Source organism: Phalacrocorax aristotelis, chromosome 6 (assembly GCF_949628215.1).
Source record: "Phalacrocorax aristotelis chromosome 6, bGulAri2.1, whole genome shotgun sequence".
In the NCBI taxonomy this organism is placed as follows: Eukaryota; Metazoa; Chordata; class Aves; order Suliformes; family Phalacrocoracidae; genus Phalacrocorax; species Phalacrocorax aristotelis.
This window is the reverse complement of record NC_134281.1, coordinates 11,742,826-11,765,736: the sequence shown is the minus strand read 5'-3', so window position 1 is coordinate 11,765,736 and position 22,911 is coordinate 11,742,826.

Below are 22,911 nucleotides of genomic sequence, written 5' to 3'. Positions count from 1 at the left end.
AACACAGAACCTGCAGATGGATGAGGAAAGGCAGTTGAAGCTCTGTGCATGCCCTGAATCCCACCTTATTTAAATGCAAATAATGTTTTAATAGGGTTTTTAACATGAGAAAACTTCTGTTGATATAAAGTGCTGGCCACTTAGTTTCTGTTTGTAAGGGATATATGGGCAAGAAGGAAAACAATTATTCTACAGAAGGGTCTGACTGTACAAATTACCATTTTTCCCTAGAGTCACATAAAGGCATGAACCTAAGCTCTATTCCAGGACAATTTGGAAGAAAACATTGAGCTATGCAATACACAGTAAGGACAAAACCTTTTCAGAAACGTTTACAATGCCAGGCAGACACCTTTGTGTTAAAAAGGCATATAAAGCTGACAAAGTGAAAACACTTCTGTAGCACAAACGCAGAAGAAATGTGTGGTTTGGTGGCTTAGATCTAAGAAAAGGGCAGCACTCTTTCAATAAATCTATGTGTCCAAGATTCATCAAGCACATCCTCCAACATGCATCCAAGCATCCAGGGTACCCACACCTGGACCCAATGAGCTCCGTCATTTTTGTTGCTCTCAAAGAGCAACCCAAAACCAAGGACTTCAGAGTGAGCTCCAAATGTGGGCTATGCTGTTGCCAAAGGGCTACAGGAAATATCAGCAGACATAGAATCATTAAGGTCGGAAAGAACTCCGAGATCAAGTCCAAAGGTCAACCCAACACCACCATGCCTCCTAAATCATGGCCCAAAGTGCCAAGTGTACACATTTTTTTGAACACCTCCAGGGATGGTGACTCCACCACCTCTCTGGGCAGCCTGTTCCAATGCCTGAACAGTCTTTCAGTAAATACATTTTTCCTTATATCCAATCTAAACCTCCTCTGACACAACTTCAGGTCATTTACTCTCATCCTATCACTTGGGGGAAGGGATCAACACACACCTTGCTACAACCTCTTTTTGCATAGTTGTAGACAGTGATAAGGTCTACCCTCAGCCTCCTCTTCTCCAGACTAAACAACCCCAGCTCCCTCAGCCACTCCTCATAAGACTTGTTCTCCAGAACCTTCACCAGCTTCGTTGCCCTTCTCTGGACACGCTCCAGCACCTCCATGTCCCTCTTGTAGTGAGGGGCCCAAAACTGAACACAGTACTCAAGGTGTGGCCTCACCAGTGCCAAGTACAGGGGCACGATCACTTCCCTGCTCCTGCTGGCCGCTCTATTCCTGATACACGCCAGGATGCTGTTGGCCTTCTTGGCCACCCGGGCACACTCCTGGCTCATGTTCCTGGACATCACCCCTCTAGGGCAATGGGGTGCTTCCAAAATTTCTGCACCATCAAACAACTGGTAACTCAACGTTTCCCATGTCCAATGGCACATTTCTCAAGGAGCAGGGATCTCAACATCTATCTCATAAATGAAAATTTAACAATGGAAAATAATCCATGTGGCAATACTGCCATGACCTTCTGGACCACCGATGGCCCGTAGATCATAATTCTGTAATCACTGGTCTGTGGGAAGTTGTTACAGCAAATTAGCACAAAGTTTATGTAATATCACCCTTTATTGCCTCCCTCAGGGAATATAATGCAGAGGAGGAAATAAGGCTTCCAGTATTGACAGATTTCTTTACCAAACTTCTATCTTTAACAATTTCTCGCTTGGTATGCTGCCACAAATGCAGTATTCAATAATTACAGTGCTCCCCCTGCGTCTCTCCTCCCCTCTTCAGCTAATGGCATAAGCTCTAAAAGCAAACATAAAACCTGCATTTTTAGCAAAGTTGTCCTAAATGTGCCCTTTGGACTTTGCTCTCACTGAAGCATTATCATAATTTGCATGTTCACAGTCAGTACGTGACAGCACGCCTGTGGCCCTGCAGTTCCAAACATTCAGACTTCTGTGCTAGATGCCTTGCAACCACCAACAGCGGCACCACAAGGATGGCAGAAAATTCCAAGCAGAGCAAAACCTGTATGTGTGTGTCAACAAAGTGAGAGCTTCAGACTTCACTCCCACACACACATTAGAAAGGAGAAGCAAAGAGTCTCATCACCACCTCTCATCTGAACGTATTCTTTGAAATTTACTTCTGACGCATGACCTTTAGCATAGAAAGCACTTTACCCTCATCCCTTCTATTTTTAATATCATCACTTTCAGGAAGCTGATATATTTCACGTGCTTTCATCAAGAACAACAAAAATCCAAAAGGAAAAAAAAGGAAAAAAATGTAGACAGCATAATGTTGACATTTTGTGCTAGTATTCAGCCATAAAGTCAACTCTCCTAACTTCATAATTTGTCAGCAATGATTAGACATGGGGATCTTTCTATATTAGGAAGTAAATTACATGATTCAGAGACTTTAAGAGCGTGCAAACACACACGGCTAAGACTAAGAGGAGGGGGGACCTTACATTGGACTTGTGTCTGCAAAGCTTTGGGATAAAAGGCATGCAAAGAGCTGCAGTTAAGTCCCAGATAAGCGCTGTAAAGACCTCACTTATAGGGCTTCAGAAACCAACTGTTACATCTCTTACCAGTACAAAAAGACCACTAGCTCTGTATCGAGGGTAAAAGTACACCTGAACTTCCTTTCCCAAGAAGTGACAGTTCCAGCACTTCCCACAAGAAGTGATGCTTCCCAGGCTCCAAATGCATTTACAATCAATGGAGCTGATGGCAACTGAGGGAAAGAGGGGCAGTTCATCTCCCAGCCCATGAAATTGCAGTCTGCCATCAGAAGCTATTTCCTTCAATTCAGAATATTCCCTCCCTTTTTCCCCTTTAACAATGGGCCCAGAAAAAGCTGGAGACATCTGTCAAACCCAGATGGCTCACTCAGAAAATGACTGCGTGTCTGTTTATAAGGAAAGCAATAGAGTCAACAGAGAAGGGTTGGATATTTATGTACATTGGAAGCTGCTCATCTCTGCAATGAGAACTTGAGCTCACCTCCCCAGCCCCGCTGCAGGCAGGACCAGAGAGCTGCTGCTCCACTGAGGGACCTCATTTGCCATTTACAACAGACCATGTTCAGGGAAGGTGAAGCCATGTGGTTGAACTGCTCCTCCCTGCGTCACCGGGGTCTTGCAACCCTCTAGCTGGGAAATTCCCTTTGGGAAAAGAACATCCAGAGGAATATTCAGTGACTCTGCATGCAAAAGCAGCAGGCTACAGGTCCTGGGCTCAGCTGTAAATAAAATGTAATCTGCCCTTTAAAAGAAAAGCAGGGGAGATAAAAAGGAAACATAACTCCATACTGAAAAGAGTAATTTCCAGGGGATTAAGCTATTGTGCTATTTGCTCTTGTCTATTTTAGCTGCTGCTCAAGATGTTAACCTCCCTACTCCCAGTGAAGCAATGAAAACAATTATCATGCTGGCAATGGGATTTGCAGCTGAGCAGAAACATGTATTAAGGAAGAAGCAACGAGTACTGCTACGAATAACTGCTTCCAGGCCCAGCAGCGCCCTACAACCAGCAATAATATATCATACCTGCAATGTGGTACTTCAGCCTGGGTGGGTGAGCAGACACACACAGGGACAATACATGTGCCAAACCACAAACCCCCCAGAGGACAGAGCATAGCTGTTGCAGAAAGGAGAACCTTAGAAAATAAAATTGGCACGAGGACACTTGCCTTTGCCCCAAGACTTTCATTTTTACCAGCAGCTGTTACCAAAAGCAATGCTGTGACAACAAAATTACCTGGAGAAGAAGCTCAAAGTCTTTAGAGTATCCTTGTATGTCCTAAAGTTACTTTTCTTCTAAGCAAAACTTGTTCAGTTTGCTGGAAGATGGGGAAGAAAAATCAAACGCTTCATCTGATCCGGGGGGACTCAGGACTGACGGTGCGGCACAGTTACCCGCATGGTGTGTTGGCTGCAGGCGCCACGCGGTCAGGAAAAGTACCTGGTGTTCAAGAAGGCAAATGAAGGGCATCTGAGCTGAACGCAGCAGCAGCCCTAATGGCCTTTCAAAAGCCTTCACGCTGTCAGCCAGCGACGCCAAGTAACCACACTCAACTCCATCGCAAATTAAGTGAATTTAGCACTTGCAAAAGGTGCCACGCTGACAGAGTTCAAGAAGTGAAGCAGCTTGCTTAAGGACACAAAAATACAGCAAATATCATTTGGGATTTTCTCCCCCCCCAGTTGCCTGCCTCCCTGGCCCTCCACTGGATACTAGGACATGAATCCTTTCCTACTCACACTTTTGTTCTGTAAGTAAAGAGAGAGGCAACTGTTGCCATTTCCACCAGATAGAAGACACAGTGAGCCCCCCATGAGTACACATGTCACTCCAGGATTAACAGGGCCCATACACCAGGGACCCTCCCTCAGCACAGCCAGCCCTGGCAGGCACCAGTACCCTGCCATCCCTAGTGAATCTCAGGTCTCTGCACCTCCCACCAACACCACACACCAGCGACAGCCAGGCGGGCATTCCATTGCATCTGGCCATTTCCTTGCTGCTTACCAAAGGGGTTACAGCAAAAAGACACTTCAGCAGCTTTGCCCAGTCCTGCACAACTTTGCAGGCCCCTGTCAAGCTTTGAAGGCTGCTCTAGCTCACTTCAGCACCGCCATTTTTGCTGCCTGTACTAGGGATTGCTAAGGGAACATGCAAGACAATGCCACTATTTAAAAAAAAAAAAAAGGAAATATTTTACAATATGATCTTCCCCCCAGTCTTGCAAAGAAACAGATCCTACTATATTTCCAGAAATTTGTCTACTTTGGAACAAGAGCATCAACCCAGCAGGGCAATTGCTGGAGTTACATGTTGGGTGCCTGCTTCATCCTTCCTCTTTCTACAGCACCCAGACAAAGGACCAAGTTGCTCATAGCACCATGAGACAAACATTTCAGAGCACGCTGCAACAGAAGGTATTTCTTCTGGCCACTCTGCAATCGCTACTGTGCCCCGTGCAGGAGTATAAGCAGTCGCTCTGCACTTCTGTCCCAGCTGTGGTCACCTGGAGCAGAAGGGACCCACCATGCAAGTCACTTGGAGCCACACTATGGCCACCAAGAAAGAGCACTGCAGAGCCTCTTCTACTCTCCCAGCATTGTTACTCCCAGATCCCCCAGCACAAGGTCCCCAGAAGCCACCAACAGGCTGAGCCTACACAGTTCTGATCCTGGACATTAACTTCTCTGAGGTCCAAGGAGCTCAGGCCTGCAGGGTTAGGTCAAGTCCAACTCAAAGAAACATTTATTTTCTAGGTAAACTAAAGATGCACTGCTCAGAATTACATTAAACTGAGAAGATGAGAATTCCATTAGCTAATCTAATTTAACCTGATCTGTCTGAATTTCATTAGATGCAGCTGCACTAGAGACTCAGTAATGAGACTCCAGTACATTGGGATCCTGACTGCTTCTAACTCAATCTCCCAACCTGATGAGGACAGCTGTAATCGTGCTAATTAGCAGCAGAACCTGTGATGTACTTCAGCTGAGCTCAGGGTGAAGAGAGAAAGATTAAAACAAAGCTAAATGAGAAAGTGTCAGTGTACTTGCATACAGTGTAGAGGGTGGGAATAACACACCCTGTGCATGCAGATGTCTTGACTGGGATGGGGGAGGGCATTGCATAGGAACAAAGCGTCCCTGCATAAGATCAGTTAATTAGCCTGATAAAGGATGAGACTGAAGGTAAAGAAGAGTTTTCTTATTTAAATACACCCCCCCCTCCCCCTCCAATGTTCTGCCAGCTATTGGAAGTTACACACCAAAGCTATTTTGGAAAACAATCAGAGCATTGCTATTTCTAAAGTTATCCTACTTGGTTGTTTTACATACAGAGAAATCATTACTCTTAAATTTGTCAGCCCTCCCACTGAGATCAAGAGGACACTGGTTTGAATAAGCAGCTAGACAGCCTGGATGGCAGCATTCAGTCACGATCCCCGCTCAGGGGAGACAAAGGGCCCATGCTGCTCCCTGCTTACACTGCAGGTGCACAAATCAGGTTCAAGCTCCTCATGAGGGCATGAGTCATTTTAGATTTTTGTGTCAAAAAAGAACCTTTGAACTTCAGTGCCACAAAGACAGCCTGCAAAATAAGTGATGTTTATTGCTGTGCCCATAAATGCAGCTGTACTGGAACAGGAGAAGCACAGGCAAACCACAGGGTATTGAAGCTGCCAACTCTCACATCGTGATATCTAAGGAGGGCTGGCTCAAAAGCCACAGCACATCTGACTTGCTTCAGAAAGGAATGAGGGTCCTCCAGCCAACGAGACAGAAACCAAGATTTACAGTAGCAAGACTCAACTTTGGATCCAATACCTTTTGTTGTTGTTTGATTTGCCAAGCTACAGCAGTTTAGGAAGAGGAAGGAGATGGGATGTTATGAAATTGCCTGGACTCTGCCAAAGACATTCTAAGGCCAGAATCAGCCCACTTGCCCATTGATATAAGTATTTGCAAGACACATGCAACAACCCCTTCACGCTCTGCACTACGGCTGCCTTTCCAGGCCTCCTCTACCTCCTCAGGGAAGCCCACCAGGACTGCCCAGAGAGCCTCCCCAACCCTACTGAGGCCCAAGCTATTAATATAGAGCAAAGTTTTCTGGGACACGGTGACACCTGCAGCACAAACAGGCATCTCTGAAGCATTCAACCATCCCAGCCAGCCTCTTTGCTCATCTGCAGAGTAATTACAGAAGCTTTAATGACCTGAGGCAAAGACAGGGCATTGCAATGCTTTTCCAGCATAAGCCCTTGTACTTTACCTTCACTACAGCCCCCAGCAAGCCCAGGAGGAGCCCATTGCAATGAGCTCATCAGGAAGACGTAGACGTACAGACAACCCCAGCATGCTCTTGCCTTGATTAATGCCTCTTTTAGAGCCTGGAGCAGTGGGGAGCTAGAGTTCGGAAAGCTGTGCAGCAGCATGTATCAGTGTGAAAGAGTGGAATTTAAGCAGGAAAAAGTTTTGTAACCTTCTCCTGGCCTCTCCCACGGCCCCACTGGCACTCAGAGAAGCCTACAGGTCACAGAAAACTTGAGAGAAGCATCTGAAGCCTCTGAGAAATACAACTTCATGCAATTTCGAAACACCAAATGAACCCAGATGGTGGGGGAAGATGTTAGTTATAGCTGAGAAAAAAAAGTGGGTAGAATTAATCCTGATCTCTCACAGAACAGTGATTCCCACTTAAATACCGAACTGTGTGTGGTTGAACCTGTTCCAGGCTTTCCTATTCCATGCAAAAGGCACACAGATATTGATTTCAGAATTACTTTCAAATTACAAGTGCTAGCAATAAAATTAACTGCATGAATTTCAAGCATTACACTTCTCTTGCAATTTCAATTATCGATTAAGTACCATGGCAGAATCATTAAGCCTCAAAATGTTAACAGTGATTACTTTGCTACTGCAGGGGTTTTGGGGGTATTTTTTTAATTAGTGTTTTGTTTTTTCCTGTTTTTATTTTGGGAGCAATGCTTATGCTGGACACTCTGGGAGCAGTAGTTCAAGTGCCATCCCATTCAACGTAATTGCCTAAAAGGTAGAAATGTTTTCCAAATCATGCAAATACAGTGAGTTTTGATAGCAAACAGTGGATAAACCATCATGGTTTACTGGCCTGGCTCAAACAGATTTATAATTAGCAATAGATGGCCTCACTGTTTTTAGCATCCTCATTGATCACCTAGTATTTCTTGGAAAAAGCTGCACATCACCCTCCAGAGGTTTCAGTGAAATGAGGTGTCAAGGGTTTATTCACAGAAAAACAAACAGATTTTACAATTGGCCTGCTGTGCCAAATACATTGCTGGCATGACTCCATTGGCTACCCTGGATTTTTCACCGTAAAAAGAGCAGATTCATTATTATCTGGGATATCCCCTGAACGCCCACATACTTCACAAGCCACACTGTCAGAGGGAGGGCAATGGCAAAGGGCAACAGGTACGTCCTATGGAAACAATGCAGCTCTGTAACACAAGGACCAATCAAGCTGGGTATGATATTTCCCTTTGCAGGGGTGCTTCAGCTGCTTGCACTCCCCTCCTGACACTGCCATCGCACATGCCTGGCAGCTTTCAGCTCGGACACCTGATTCTCCCCAATTAAAGCAGCAGAGACAAAGCCCAGATGGGGAGCAGTCACAGCAGTGGTTTATCTGCCCTCCCCATTTAGCTTCCTAAAGTAGGTTTGGAGGTACCACAGGCAGGAAAGCTGAAATACAGATGTGCTTACTGAGAGGGTGTGCGTATGTGCCTGCAGATGTATGGACACACCTATGCGAGAGGATGGATGTGGTCAGAGGGTTGTGTATTTGTTTATCTACAGCAAGCCACTTAAAGTTGGAGCCATAAGGATTTCCATGGTCTTGCTCCACTGCGCACAAGTCATGTAAAGCTCTGCTTGGCAACTGCCTTCTCTGGCAAAGCTGGTCTCTGAAGGTTGGCCTCCATAACTCTTCTAATTTCTTGTTCCTCTTAACTAAGCTAAGCTGTTAAGCTGTGCTAAACATCACTTCTCAAATCACTCAGCAAAATCTCACAGCAGGGCAGACAGTTTCAAAATTATCTCAGTGACTTAAATTTCTCTCTTCCCTTGCCGTGTGCTGTTTCATTGAAGATGTCATTTGCACAAAGATCAAGAGCCCATTTCTCCATGTTCGTGCACAGTGCAAGCCTAACATAAATGCCAGCCTGGTCACTAACTACAAAAGTTACCCCACAAACACAGCAGCTGGGAATAGGATCCACACATGAAGAGCTGCATCATATCCCTAAGGGCACATGAGCAATTGTAGCCCCAGCATGGCAAACCAGCACCTCTACAAAGAGTTCAACAGTACCCTTCTTGCTCTGTTTGTAGGGTAAGAAACTCCAAATACACATCAAGGCTTTAATGGGCTATGCATTGTAAAAATACATAGGGGAACTGCAGTGGTTTAAAAGAGCATCCCATCTGAAGTTAAATTACAGCTTTTGAGCATGAAACCCCCATTGCATGACTCCAGGCAGCAAACCCTCACAGCTAGGGGCCAGGATGTTTCACCAGCTAGACATAAAGCCCGTGCACCAAAAGATGCTGCAGCTGCTAGCAAGATCCAAAAACTTTATCTCACTGCATCACTGAGGATGTCATAAAGGCAAGGAGTTGAGTGATAACACTGCAGCATGGCTAAGAGGCAGCACCCAGCCTCAGGCACAGGAGAGGACCTGGGCTCCCTCCTGCTTCACACTTGCTCCAGGAGGGAAGAAACGCAGCCCATGCCAGGACCTCGCTTTCTGCACTATCTCTCAGGGTGGATGGTTTGACTTTAATCCATGAAACCTCAGCTGTTTCTTAGTGATAAATCCAGTTTGGAAAACTAGCACTTTAGAAATTAGCAATGTCAGATCCTGAGAGTAAGCTGTAAATCCCCAAAGGACAGTAGCATGCATCGCATATATGCACAGCACATAGCAGGCGTAACAAGCAGCAAACATCCATTCAAAAGCTTGGTCTTGGGTCACAAGTCAGATCTGAACCTACATTCCCTTCTGGCCTCCTTGGGTTTCACATTTTGCCTACTCCACAACCTGATCATTCATGCCCCAACACTGCAATACCTCCCTCCTCCCTGAGCAGTTTGATATTTTAGCTGGAGACACAGGTACCCTGGTGCTTCAGTGCACACACAAGGACATGTCATCTAAACCAAATAAAGTGGGGCTGTTGTTCTTGCACAGTTTACAGCTGCACTGTGAAACTCACAGCTGGAGGATGGGAGGGAGGCCAAAAGCACAGGCAGGTTTCAAAAGGACATCACCCAACTCACAGCCAATTCTCAAGGAGTAGGACACCCAGCCAGGACTGGGAGGCAGGAGCAGGGGAAAGGCTGCACACTGGGAACAAGTGCCCAATGCACTCACTAACCCTGTCCCTCTTCTCTGTGCTTCCTTTAGTACTATCAGGGATGGAATAACTGCGATAGATTATTTGAGCCAGTCTGGCAGGTATCTTTTCCTTATCAGCTGAGACCATTTGCTAATTCAAGCTTAACCCAGCACACTCAGGTTCTCTGAAGTGAAGACAGCAACTGGACATTTGAACCCACATCTGGCTGGTAAGTGAGCTACAAGACTGACTGAAATAAAATTAAATCATCCCAAAGAACATTAAAGTTAGTATGTAAGTCCACCCTATAGCTAAGCATAGCAGGGGAATTCAATCTGATTTATCTCAGGAACATTAATGCACCAATTAGCTGTGTTTCTCTGGGGAGAAGTCATCTCAATTTACATGTTTTGGTCATATAGCAGGGAGGGGAAGTTATGAAAACACATATGAAGCATTTGGATGTGCTCATCTACCAAAGATTTCATAATGAGCACAGTCATAACATTAGATTAGTGTTTCCTGATGCAAAGAGGATTTTGTTTTAACTAGAAGCATAACAAGGAATTATAGCAGCTGTGCCTGTCATTATTCCGCTTAGCCTGTTAATGGAATAGGTTTGCTAGAACCAAATTGGTTCAAAAGATTAATTAAAAACAGGTGGTTCTGTGCAGCAACTTCTCTACCACACTGAGAACTTTGGGGCCAAACCACCTCCATTCTTCCTAATGACCTGCAGAAGTTCTGTCTGCTCATCTCTGGGGGCAATAAAATTAAATTTAGAAGACTGCCTGTGTGGCAGAGCATGTTGCAAGGCCCAACTTAGGAGAAAAATCAATATTCAATGAACTAGTGAGACAGGCCCTTGTGAGCCTTCTCCCAAGGATTGCGTTCCCTGGGAACATCCTTCATTTCACTGTACATGGCAAGAGGGATAGTGTTTGCATGAGACATCCCCAAAGGGGCTTCAAAAGCTAATGGCAGCTTGTTAGTCAACAAGGGCTAAAGGCCACTAGTCTCAAAAAAAAGGAAAGGGAGTTTGAAGAATTATTCCAACTATAAGCAGAGAAGTTTCTTATTTGAAGAGTTTGTCATCATCTCCACTGGCCACATGTAACCCAGGCCAAGACCTCAGCCTATGTCAGAGCCATGCTGGCTAAATGTCTTCTGCAGACAAGGACTTTAAATACTGCTCACGTGGACAAACCCAGTCATGCTGAAAAGGACTGTCTGTTAATTCGGGGTGGTGGTGGTGGATTTTTGGATGCAAGAATGGACTAGGAATACAAGAATCCTGCTAAAAATTCATGAGGAAAATTCACAAAGCTTATTTCACTGAATATTTAGTTTGCTTTTAAGGAGTTTCTTGTTTGCCTTTTAACCTCCCCTGCAGTACAGACCCAAGACAAAAATTGTCTTAACTTAGAAGGAAAAAAGATGCACTGAATATTTGTGAAGGCACAAAACTCCTCACCCCCCCAAGTCATCCTCACAGTAGACAGGAAACACATGTTGTGCCTAAACCAAAGACAGCTTTGACAAACTATAATACCTTATATGATAAATTACTATCGTTTTTTAAGGCACGTTAGGGACTCAGCATTTGGCTGAAAATGAGTTCTCAGAGATTATGAAAAAAATGGTGATGTGGGTCTCAATACTAGCCTCTTTAGTAACATTCTGAGTCTACAAAAAAAAAAATCATTGGAAGGTGCTGCCCGAAGACCAAAACACACCCTGGTACAGCTCATGAATCAGCACAGAAAAGATGGGCTCCCAGGACTGCTGGTTGATACCATTCAAATGTTTTCAGTGAGATGGAGAGCTAGAATTGTTTTTAACTTGTTATAACAAGGCTGTTGGAGCACATTCTGCCAAGCATATCCATATTGTGTGGGCATGATGAAAAGGAATTCTGAAAACACAGTGATTGTAAAGGTACTATGGGTCTGCTCCAAAGCAAGCTCTCAGGGCTGTTGGCCACCAGGTAGCAAAAAGCAGTTTTGGCCTGTTTTCTGAAGGAAACAATGGTTTATAGCATCAGCATAGCCAGACACATCTCCAGTATAAATGGCAGGAGAGGATGTCCAGGTGAGTGGCCACTATTAAATCAAACAAGCAGATGTCTCTACACACTGGCAGACATGAAATGGGCCATGAACTAAATGCCATTAGCTTCTACTTGCCTCCCATTTTTGCAAAGGAAGGGTCTACATCTGCATTAGTGCCGTGTACACCACCTAATAACCTCCCAGCCGTGGCCAGATCCATACACACTGGACAGAGAAGCAGAGAGATGAGCAGCTCCAACGAGATGCAGAACAGCAGAGACAAGATATCCTGTGCCTTTGCATGGGCAAGGCTGCAGACGAACAAGCCCTTTAAAGTTTGGTCCTCCTGTACCTCCTAAGACAAACCATAGGAAAGAGGATGTCATTGGCTTGATCACAGAACTGTTCCCTGGCTGACCAGGAATGTTTCAAGGAAGATGTCTGCAGCTGTGAAAGATTTCACAGCTACCTCTTACCTCTCTGCAGAGCTTTAGGATGCCAAATACCCATGAGATCCTATACACCCATACATTACAGGTATACTACCAGAGGGTGGCAGCCCCCCTTCCTTGTAGCAGGGCAGGGGCTAACACACAGCCGGGCCATTGCACAGCCCTGCTACAGACAGCCCACTGCTGTACAGCTGGTGCCAAGAGATGGGGAGAGCAGGATCAGCAGCATAGGTGACCAGAACAATTACATGGGCCCAGGGCAACAGCTCAATGCTCCTTCAGGATGTGAAGACACAGGAGAGAACATTCACCCCTGCACAGACAAGCTCTCTGCATCACTCATTCCTCAGATCACCTTACATCAAACAGGTTTACTCAGATCCTCCCCTAGCTGTCAGTTCTGTTATATCCTGACCTCACCTCCCTTCTCATTTGTTGTGGTAGGACAAACGCAGTTGTACAGGGAAGCACAATTGTGCCAGTTAGAGGCTTAGGTATTCTTGGCCACAGCAAGGTATAACACACCAGGGTACAACAGCTCCAAGTAGAAATTTGCACAGAGGTTGTAGGAAAACTGGGCAGTATCATTAAGTTATCCATATTTGAAAGCTGCAGGCTGAGCTACAGTTTATTCAGCAGAAGATACCACACAGCCAAATCAGAGTTTCACAAAAGACCAGCTGAGAGTCATACAGCCAGGGAGGCTTCATTTATATGTGAATCTCTTTGGAGGGCACATCAAAAATCCCTTGCCTGTGATCCTTCAAACACTGCTCAGTCACAAGCAGTTAGGATTACAGCAGGGCCAGATTTAGCAGGAAAGCAGGCTCGAGCTCAGTATTTTGTCATGTCCTCTCATTTCAACTCCCAGAGGAGCAGAGGAAAGTGGAATAAAGCACATCTGAAAAGTTATTTTAATTTCGTTTCTGATTTGAGGCACAAGTGAGCTCCTATTTTACCAAAAGACTATTAGGTTACCTCACAGCTAATTCCCATGCTTATTCCTGCTAAGCTTCACTTTGTTTCAACCTCTTAGTGGACTGATATAAAATCCTGAGCAACAGCAGTGTTTGGAGGGGGTGGAGAAGACATACACATATTCCTAAAACAGGTGCTGAAACCAAGTACTTATCAGGTGCTTATAAACCACCCCACAAACCACAAGCCAAATGCAACAGCCCATGAAGTGATTCAGTGGTTTTGTTTTCTCCATGGGTTAGCAGGGCAGCCACTGGCCATCACAGAGGAAAAGGCTCAGGGACAGCAGTGCTCTGGGTTCACTTCCCTCCCATTATGAGCATCTAAATATAAAACCTACAGTGCTATTGAATCACTTTTTCTCTTCTTTTCCAGGAGGTTATACTATACACACAAAAAATGTGGTATTTCACTTTTACTTTATGCCAATAGCTGGAGATTGACATGGAAAACACCTATTAGTAGTTTTACAGGATAGGAAGCCAAACAACATAAAGCACCTACGAACTGGAAGATTCTAATAAACTTCTCTCCCCAACGCTACCTGGTCCCCATGCATGAGGCCGAGAGAGGCTGCCCATCACCAAGATGGACTGATACACTGGGGAGGGATACAACCCTGGCAGCCTTCACCTCTGCTTTAAAGCCAACTCTGCACCTCTGCCTGCTGCTTTGTTCTGTCTCCTCTCGCACCCAGTCACCTCTCCCCAACGCAGTTACATCCCCACTGATACAACCTCACCAGTTCCACAACCCCTGTTGGATGCAAAATTTAAAATCCTCCTTGGTAGCAGCCCATCAGAGGAAGCCATCCTTCATGGCCGAGCTTAGGGCCAGAAGGTTAAAATGCTGCTGTTGCAGCTGCTGGCAATTCTCATTTCAACCAGGACATGAAGAAGACTGCTACACCCACCTGCCACCCCAGGGCCAAGGAGGCAGGAGACCCTAGTTAGAACAGGCAGCAGGATCCTCACAGCATCCTGAGAAATGCACCCTGCTTCAGGACCCTTCCCCAGCTCATGATAGACACTTACAACCCCAGTGCTAGGCTGCAGCCCAGCCTCAGTGCCAACACAGTCTGTAAGGTATTCAGACCTCTCAGTCCTCTTGGTTTTGCAAATATAATGTCATCAAATGACTGCAAGACCATGGGAAGACCTTTTTCCTAGTAGGTCTTTCATGCTATGCCATCATTTCCCTAATGCAGGTTTGGGTACCAGGGTGAGCACAACGCATGAGGCTCTGGATTTGGCCAAATCATATTGCTATAGTAGTACTGCTGCAAGAGAACTAGATCTCTCCAGAGAGGTGCTGTGGTGGCTGCATCAATCCAATTTCCCTCTTGAACTGCACAATCTGGGAGGGGCATTCTGGACATATTTGTAAAACAAACCTTGTCCTTCATAAGGCTATATCAGCGGGCTGCACTAATCAGACCTCTGCAAAACACTCTAGTGTAACATCAGAGAAATATGGGTTCCCTAGGTGAGGGAAGGTGGTCTTGTTTGAAAATTTAGAAGAAAAACCTAGCTGAATATTATAAAAACATCATCTAACCTGAAGGCAAAAAGACAGCTTTAAAGAGCGGGCTCTCTGCATGGAACAGATGGGACTTCTACAGCTGTAAGACAACCCAGAGTGAAGACAGTGTAACACAAACCCTCTTGTACTTAGAGCCTTATTCTAAGCACATTTTGAGAAGAAATCCCACCAATTCAGCCCTAGCAGTGGAGAACACACAAAACCACCACCCACCAGCAGTCACACAGTGCCTGTGCCTCAGTTTCTACAGTGCTCAGTCCCCACCAAATCCAAGAGCACCCTGCAGCCAGCACTCCAGGGAAGAACAGGACCTTCTCCATAAAGACAGTCTGCAAAAGTCTGCCTTGCCTTTTGTTTTAGTTTTAAAATAAGTCTTATGAATCTTGGGAGCATAGAAAGGGGAAAGAAATTATTGCCCAGGAACATCAGAGATGCGCTGGGAATATATATTTGCTCCCATTCCACAGGGAATGAAAATGTCAAGCTGGGAAAAAAAAAAGTATTATTAGTGAGAGATCAGGGTGATTCTGCGATCAGGGACAGAGCACTGTGACTAAGTACATTTCATAGTCTACTAAGCAGCAAAACATGAAGACGCTTGCCAGACAGGCTCTCCATGGCTGAAAAAGGTATCCTGGAAAACACTTAAGTTTAATGGAATAAAACCACACTTCAAAACCCACCCAGCTGCTCTTGCATGACCACATGCTCCCTTCTTGCACAAGGTACACTCACTTTGTGCACGTACACGATTTGTGACCCATCTCCTGCCCTTTTTGGGACTCCCTCATGTTGCTTTGCAGATCCCTGAATAGGATATTTATAAACTCTTGGCATTCCCCTTTCTTCCTGCCAATAGCAACCAGCACATGATGACAGGAGGATGGGCATCATCACTCTCCCAGGATCCCACCTCCAGACTGGTTTGGGGAGGACAGGGGCGCTTGGCAAACTCATTCATTGGGGGGTGTGGGTGGGGACACTGACCCCAGCATCACCAACCACATCTGCTGAAACCATTCTCAAATACTGTACTGAGCCTCTGAAAAAATAACCCAAGGGACAACTTTTACAAAAAAAAGCTCAGGTTTGCATTGAATATTTGTTCCCAGGCAGCAGATGAGGGTTTCACACACAGCCAGGTCAATGTTAGTGATTTTTATCCACTTCTTTCATGCAATCGTTTCTTTATGAAATCCAGAGTTGCTAGCTACATTAATATCAACATTCAAAGCTCACATCCTATCCCCCTCCTCCAAACCATTCTAGCATCAGAGGACTCCTGCTGGGAAATACAATAGAATAAGAAGAATAAATAAATCAAATACCATCTACTGGCACATCAGCAGTGGTTACTTTATGCCTTATTTTCTCCCTTTATTTCTTGTTTTCTATAGTCCGTCCTCTCCATCCTTCTCTCCCTGCTGCTCCACATTTCCACAGCTAAAATAGGAAATATCTACTGAGTACACTCCTTAAAATGCAATCACTGATTTCCCTGATCTTTTCCTCCACAGGATGAGACCATGGTTTCCAGATAACTAAAGATACACTCATAGTGTAAGAGGGTGTTGTAGGGTTTGGTTTTGGGGTTTTTTTGGTTGTTGTTTGGTTTCGTTTGTTTAACTTTAAAAAACTAAATCAAACAAAAAAAAAACACACACAAAACACAACCACACAAACCATCTCCTTTTCATGCAAGATGATAGTTTTCAGAGTAAGATTTCTTTCCCCTCCACCAATTGGAACATCTTGCCCCAAAACTGCATGGAAACTAGCTTGGGGAGTTTTTGTAAAAATTGATGCTATTGGTTTTGTAGGGCTTTTTTGGCCAAAAAAGGCCCAAACAAAAAATCCACCCCAAAACCAACAACCAACCCCACCCCCACCCCCCCATTTTTCCTCCAGGGTAAACATACTATAGGGGGTTTTGCCCTAAATGCTCAGAATCTCATGGCACATCCTTGCACCAGCAGCCCCACTGCTTTTTCCTTGTTTATAGCATTTACATTCTCCTTTTATCACTTAACTGCGCTCTTGACTTGTCATATAGGTGCTGCATACACATCACAAATACATACTGCACACAGCATACACTCATCTCACGCCCCACCACCTCTGCTCCCCAGCACCTCTGCCAACACCTTCCTTTCTCTACCTTGATGTTGGTTAGCAAGACAGTTGTGATCCTGCTGTATAAAAACACTTTCTGGTACTAGAGAGGGCTGAGAAATGTTATAAACCTCCTTTTTTCTCTCCTTCATTAACTTTTCTTTCAACATCAAAAATCATCAAAATCACTTTCCAAATGTTTTCACTCATTAAAAAACTGAAATGCATTTTTATGGGTGAGCAAAGCACGCCAAAAAGAATTTTGAACAAATGAAAAAAACAGTTTTGAACTCATTCTTTGAGATAGGTTTTCCTTTTGGAAACGCTATTTTTAGGTGTGAATGGTTTGATCTGCTCTGCCTAATACCCAGACGAATGTCTGTGCTGTCCCTTCTTTAAGGTTTTCTTCCCCTCAACTTCCACTGGGAAAAATTTTAACATGTTCATTTTTGTGTTTTATGTCTTCCAGAGCACCCTTCCTCCCTCACAAAGGCTTTCAAGCAGCCTCGTGCCAGCTGGTTCAGAGGTTCACCTCTTCCTTGGTCAGCTTTCCTCAGCTATTCTGCAAGATGTCAGCTTCACTTCAGCCATCCAGCCTGGCCCATTTCCAATGCTTTCTTGAAGTATGTATGCCGAAGGCTGTCCTATCTCTTTTGACACACTGCTCTGAGATTTAGGACTTACCAGCCTTCAGACAGTTGGATTTCACAATCAGCTGTTCTAAGATGACCCTAATTTCCACCAGTAACTCCATTCTAGGAAAGCTGTTTCGGTCATGTCCCCCACTCCCATCCATGAATAATCATGCAAAGAAACTGTTTGGGTGGGGCTTTCTTTATTTACCGGGGGGGGGGGGGGGTTGGGGTTTGGTTTGGTTTGTTTTGATTTTGGTTTTTTCCCCCCCTTAAAGCCAGTCGATTCCCTTTCTGCCCACAAATCTCCTCCTGTTGATGATCTTCCAGCTCTGCTGGCTCCCACCTCATTTCCTGATTAGAGGAGCTCATATTCCTTAGCCACAGATACCCCTTAGCACCCCCTGCACATACTTTCTTCTTGGCCACTTTCCCCTTTCATTGAGCTAACAGCTCTGCTTAGCTTGCTAAGCCCCAAGCCCTACTCTCCCACTGCTCTTGCAGGCATGGCACAGATGCAAAGAGAGATAATAGGGCATTAGAAAAATTCAGGGTTACCCCAGGCTGGAAAAGGAGGTGGATGAGAAGGAAAAGAGAGCCTAGAAGCCCTTGGCAAGGTGGAGGGCTGATGCCCCTGGAAAAGAGCCTCCATCTGAACATCTGGCAGCAGAGTCAACACAAAAGCCCAGTCCAGAATCCCAGGGCCCAACACTGATCTTTGAAGACCCTGAGAAGGACCAGCCTTGAGCACCAGGGCATGAAAAGCCCCAAAAAATCCTTGTGGGTTTCTCTTTGTTCATGGGGCTGTCACTTAGTGGCATGTCCACCTACAGCACCTCCTCTCAGAGAGGGAGCACTCCCACAGATGTGAGCAGGTCTCGTTAGGAGGGATGCAAACAGAGCACAAAACTATCATCAGAGGCTATTCATGTTCTTTTAATGTGTAAGCAGAGCTAGAAACAGAACAGGAGAGAAAAAAAATTAAAAGCTTGCCTTGACATGGATGGTGCCTCCCCTGCCCCATCCCATGCTAACTACCTAGACTTTCTGGGACATTAGAAGCAGAAGGTGGGAGAAGAGCTTTCCTTTTACTGCTATCACTGCAGAGAGTCCATGCAATGCCAGAAAAGACAGCAAGATACTACAGCCTGCTCTCCCATCTGGTCCTTTCTTCTCCTATCATTCAAAGCCACAGAAATTCAAGTTAACACAGGATCTTTGCTCCCTTGAATAGCAAGGCTCCCTGCTGGAGATCAAAAAGCAGCCTTTGGGCTGTGGGATCTGGCTGTTGTACAAAAGATTACATCATTACAGACCACTGCCTCCAGTTTGAGACTGAGAACAAGAAAAACCAATGCACTTCTAAGCAAAATCCAATATTCAGAATTACTGCCCTCATAAGAAACAAGAGGTACTAAACACCTGGAAACCAGTAATATGACAGCAAAATCCTCCATAAACTCATGCTGAATATGAGCTTCTTTCATAAGGTACCTTGCTCTAACCCCTACATACACACTCCCCATCCCCACAGATCACTGCTTCAGCTTTTCACAGGATGACTCTGGATACCACAGAAGGTGGGGGGGAAACTACACAACTCCTTTTTTTCTGCAGGCACGCTTATTTTTCATTTGAGGAGGTTATTATCCATCTAGGGCAGCAAGTAACCCAGTGCCATTCCCCACAGGGCTGTTGGCACGTGGCCACACAAGTGCAGCGGTGGAAGGGATGGCAGGCGGTATGGCAGAGCCACAGAGCTAGGCCACCAGGAATGAGGTTTATTATAAATGCAAAGCATAGCCCAAGACAGCAGAGCTCTGCTTGGGACAAGTATCAGAGGCAGAGGTGGTAAATTGTGAGCAAACTCCTTTTACGGGCTAATGGGAACGTGAGATGGGATTTCCTGAACACCCTCAGGGCTTGTCTTTATATAAAAGCTGGTTGCGTTTAATTACAATCAGTTACATTAGCTACATCAGTCGATTTAATTAAATTGCAAGGACACTCATAAGTTGATTTAACTCTGTCTCAAATGGATTTAGCAGAAGTTGGCAAGTAACTAAATCAACATAAACCAAGATTAAATCAACTGAAAAGCATCCACACAGGATTTTGCATTAATTTAACAAAACCGATTTGAAGACCAATTTTAAATGAAGTAGGGTAACTCAGACACACAGAAAAATGAACTTTTGGGATGAAAGCAAAGCATCTAGTATTTCAGCAGCCCTAATAGACTTGAGCTGTGAGAAAAGCTCCCTCCTTTTTCTCTATGTCCAAGAAGTGGCATTTAATTTTTGTTCACACGTATTTTATCCGTAATCTTCAGAAATGTTTGCCCAACAGCACTCAAACAATTGCCATTTCCCAGCCCAGGCACACAAGCTGGAGGTCACAAGCCATGTGTTATACAGCTGCAGCCTAAATGGGATGAGCACTGGTGTTTGTTAGGACAATCAAAAAAGGCTGTGGATTTGCAAGCATTAAATAATCTATTTCGAATTAACTCCCAGCTCTGAACAGACACGTTAGTCTAATTGGAAGCTTTTAGCACTGAGGTTTTCGGTACAAAAGGACACACACGCGGCAGATAACAAGACAGGCCTTTTGCAGGCAAGTCGCACTGCACTGCTGCTTCATGCAGCAGCGGCTCCAGTGAACTCAGCACACATCTTCAGCATGCACCTGAAACATCTTATTCTGTACCACGATTAGAGCAGTAGGAGGATAGAAATACAACTCCAGTTTTGTATGTGGAAAGTCAAGTGGCCATGGGAACACTCTGCTCCATGCAGGCAGCATCAGGTGGGTTACACTGCTCTTGGAAGAAGCCATGCCAGCCTCTATCCCAGAGATCCTCAGAAACAGCAATGCCCAGTAAGGATTTAAACTCATCCATTTTGACCAAATTGCTTATTTCAGCTCTAGACTTGCTAGTACTGACCTCTTCCAGCCAACAGCAACCTCTTGCTTGCACTACACAACCGGCGTTTTTGTTTGGTTTTTTTAATAGCTACATTTCGAGTTGCCCTCACAAGCCAAGCACCTCTTCCATCGGACAGGAATTGTCCTAACAGCTTTCCCAGCAAACCAAGTGATTTATGACCAGTTTAATGCCACTTTTTATACTGCTATAAACTAGCTTTACAGTTCAGTGACTAGCAAGAGTAAAGCTGCCACAGTTTCCTTAGTGCTATGATGACCATTATAGTAGTACTCTAAGCAATGATGTGACTGCCATAAAGCTTCAAGATCGCTTTTTCTTTCAGTGAGGAGCCATTTCCAAGTCCAAGTTCTGCAGAAGGGAAGAAAGGAGAGAAGGCCCACAGCCTGACAACAGCAGTCTGGGAAAAAATTAGTTTCTACACCACCTTCAGCTTCTCCAGCCAAAACCTGCCCCCCAGATCGTAAAAGCAGCAAAACCTCCTTGCACTAAAACCCCAGAGGCTGCAAAGCTTCTGGCTGCAAAGGGGGTCTCTGTCATACCTGCAAGGTAGGTAGTAGGGTCTACTAAACTATCAGAAACCAGGTCCTGTTACAGCTTTGCAAATCTCCAGGTCTCCACATCCTGCCTGCAAGATGCATCCCAACTGCTTTGTAATGTTTCTTTATAACAGGGCACAGCAGAAATGCTGGGAAGCAAGCAATGTTAGAAATTAGACTCAGCATGCTGGTTAGAATCAGTTCAGTTTAAACATGATAAATGCCTAAATTCTCATATATATATATACACACACTTATATTAAAAGTCATGCATCCAAATGCTTCCATATTTACTTTCTTAGGAGTTTTAAAATTTACAGTTATTTAAAATAAAACAAGTACCTGGAAATTCTGAGATTATTTTACCAAGAAAACATTATTTCTGACTCTGCCCAACACTAGGTAAGATCAGGTGTGCAGAAAGACAGAAGCAGTGCTGTACTTTTTAACTACACATAGCATGGCTCAGTAGCTCGCTATTTTGTCAATCCACATGCTCAGTAATGACAAACCTGCCACTCCTAGAAAGTTAGTTCCAGTAGCATTGCTTGGTTTGCAGCACCCTCCTCACTATCCTGATGTTCAGGCTCCTTTCCTCTCCTAGAGAGAGATTAGTTTACCACCATGCTGAAAGATAACTAGCTAAGTAGGGAAAGCAAAGAGTACAGTGGTTGTCTTCTGCCAGTGGGCAACAGGAGATCTACAAAACGTTGACCCAACCATGGATCAGCTAATGGATTGAACACTGTTGTGAACCTCTCTGCCGTATCGGGTTTGACTGGCTGTTGCATGTGTCACCTGAAGCCATTTCATTGATTTTTTTCATGGGAGATTTACCAGGCTGTGAAGGATGAAAGACTTCATGTCTTTCATGTTGCTGATTGAGGGAACCATCCAGGCCTTCTCCCATATTTGAAGAAAAAAGATCTATCCTTCCTTCCTCACTAGAGATATACTCACTAGAGATGTAATTCTCTCTAGAGATATAATTAAAAGGAGAAAAAACCAAACAAACAAGATGCTCTGTTGGCATATAGAGAGTGTCATTTCTCAGCACCCATGTTACTGCAAACAGCTCTATCCCCAGAAGAGCAGGGGATGATGCACTGAACCGAACGGGCCAGGAGCAGCTCTGCATGGTGTCACACCGCAGCTCATGGGCACCAAGAACTGAAACAAGGGACCAAGTACCCAACCTCAGAAATGGGAGAGGAGAGCACCAGGCATCCTAGAAACAGAGAATTGTTAAGGTTGGGAAAGACCCTTAAGATCATCGAGTCCAAACGCTAACCTATCACTGTCAAGTCCACCACTAAACCATATCCTCAAGCACCACGTCTACCCTTCTTTTAAATACCTCCAGGGATGGAGACTCCACCACCTCCCTGGGCAGCCTGTTCCACTGTTTGACAACCTTTTTGGTGAAATCATTTTTCCCAATATCCAACGTAAACTTCCCCTGGCGCAGCTTCAGGCCATTTCCTCTCATCCTATCTCTTGTTAATAAGGAGAAGAGACCGACCCCCACCTCGCTACAACCTCTTTTCGCATAGTTGTAGAGAGTGATAAGGTCCACCCTCAGCCTCCTCTTCTCCAGACTAAACAACCCCAGCTCCCTCAGCCACTCCTCATAAGACTTGTTCTCCAGAACCTTCACCAGCTTCGTTGCCCTTCTCTGGACACGCTCCAGCACCTCCACGTCCTTCTTGTAGTGAGGGGCCCAAAACTGAACACAGTACTCGAGGTGCAGCCTCACCAGTGCCGAGTACAGGGGCACAATCACTTCC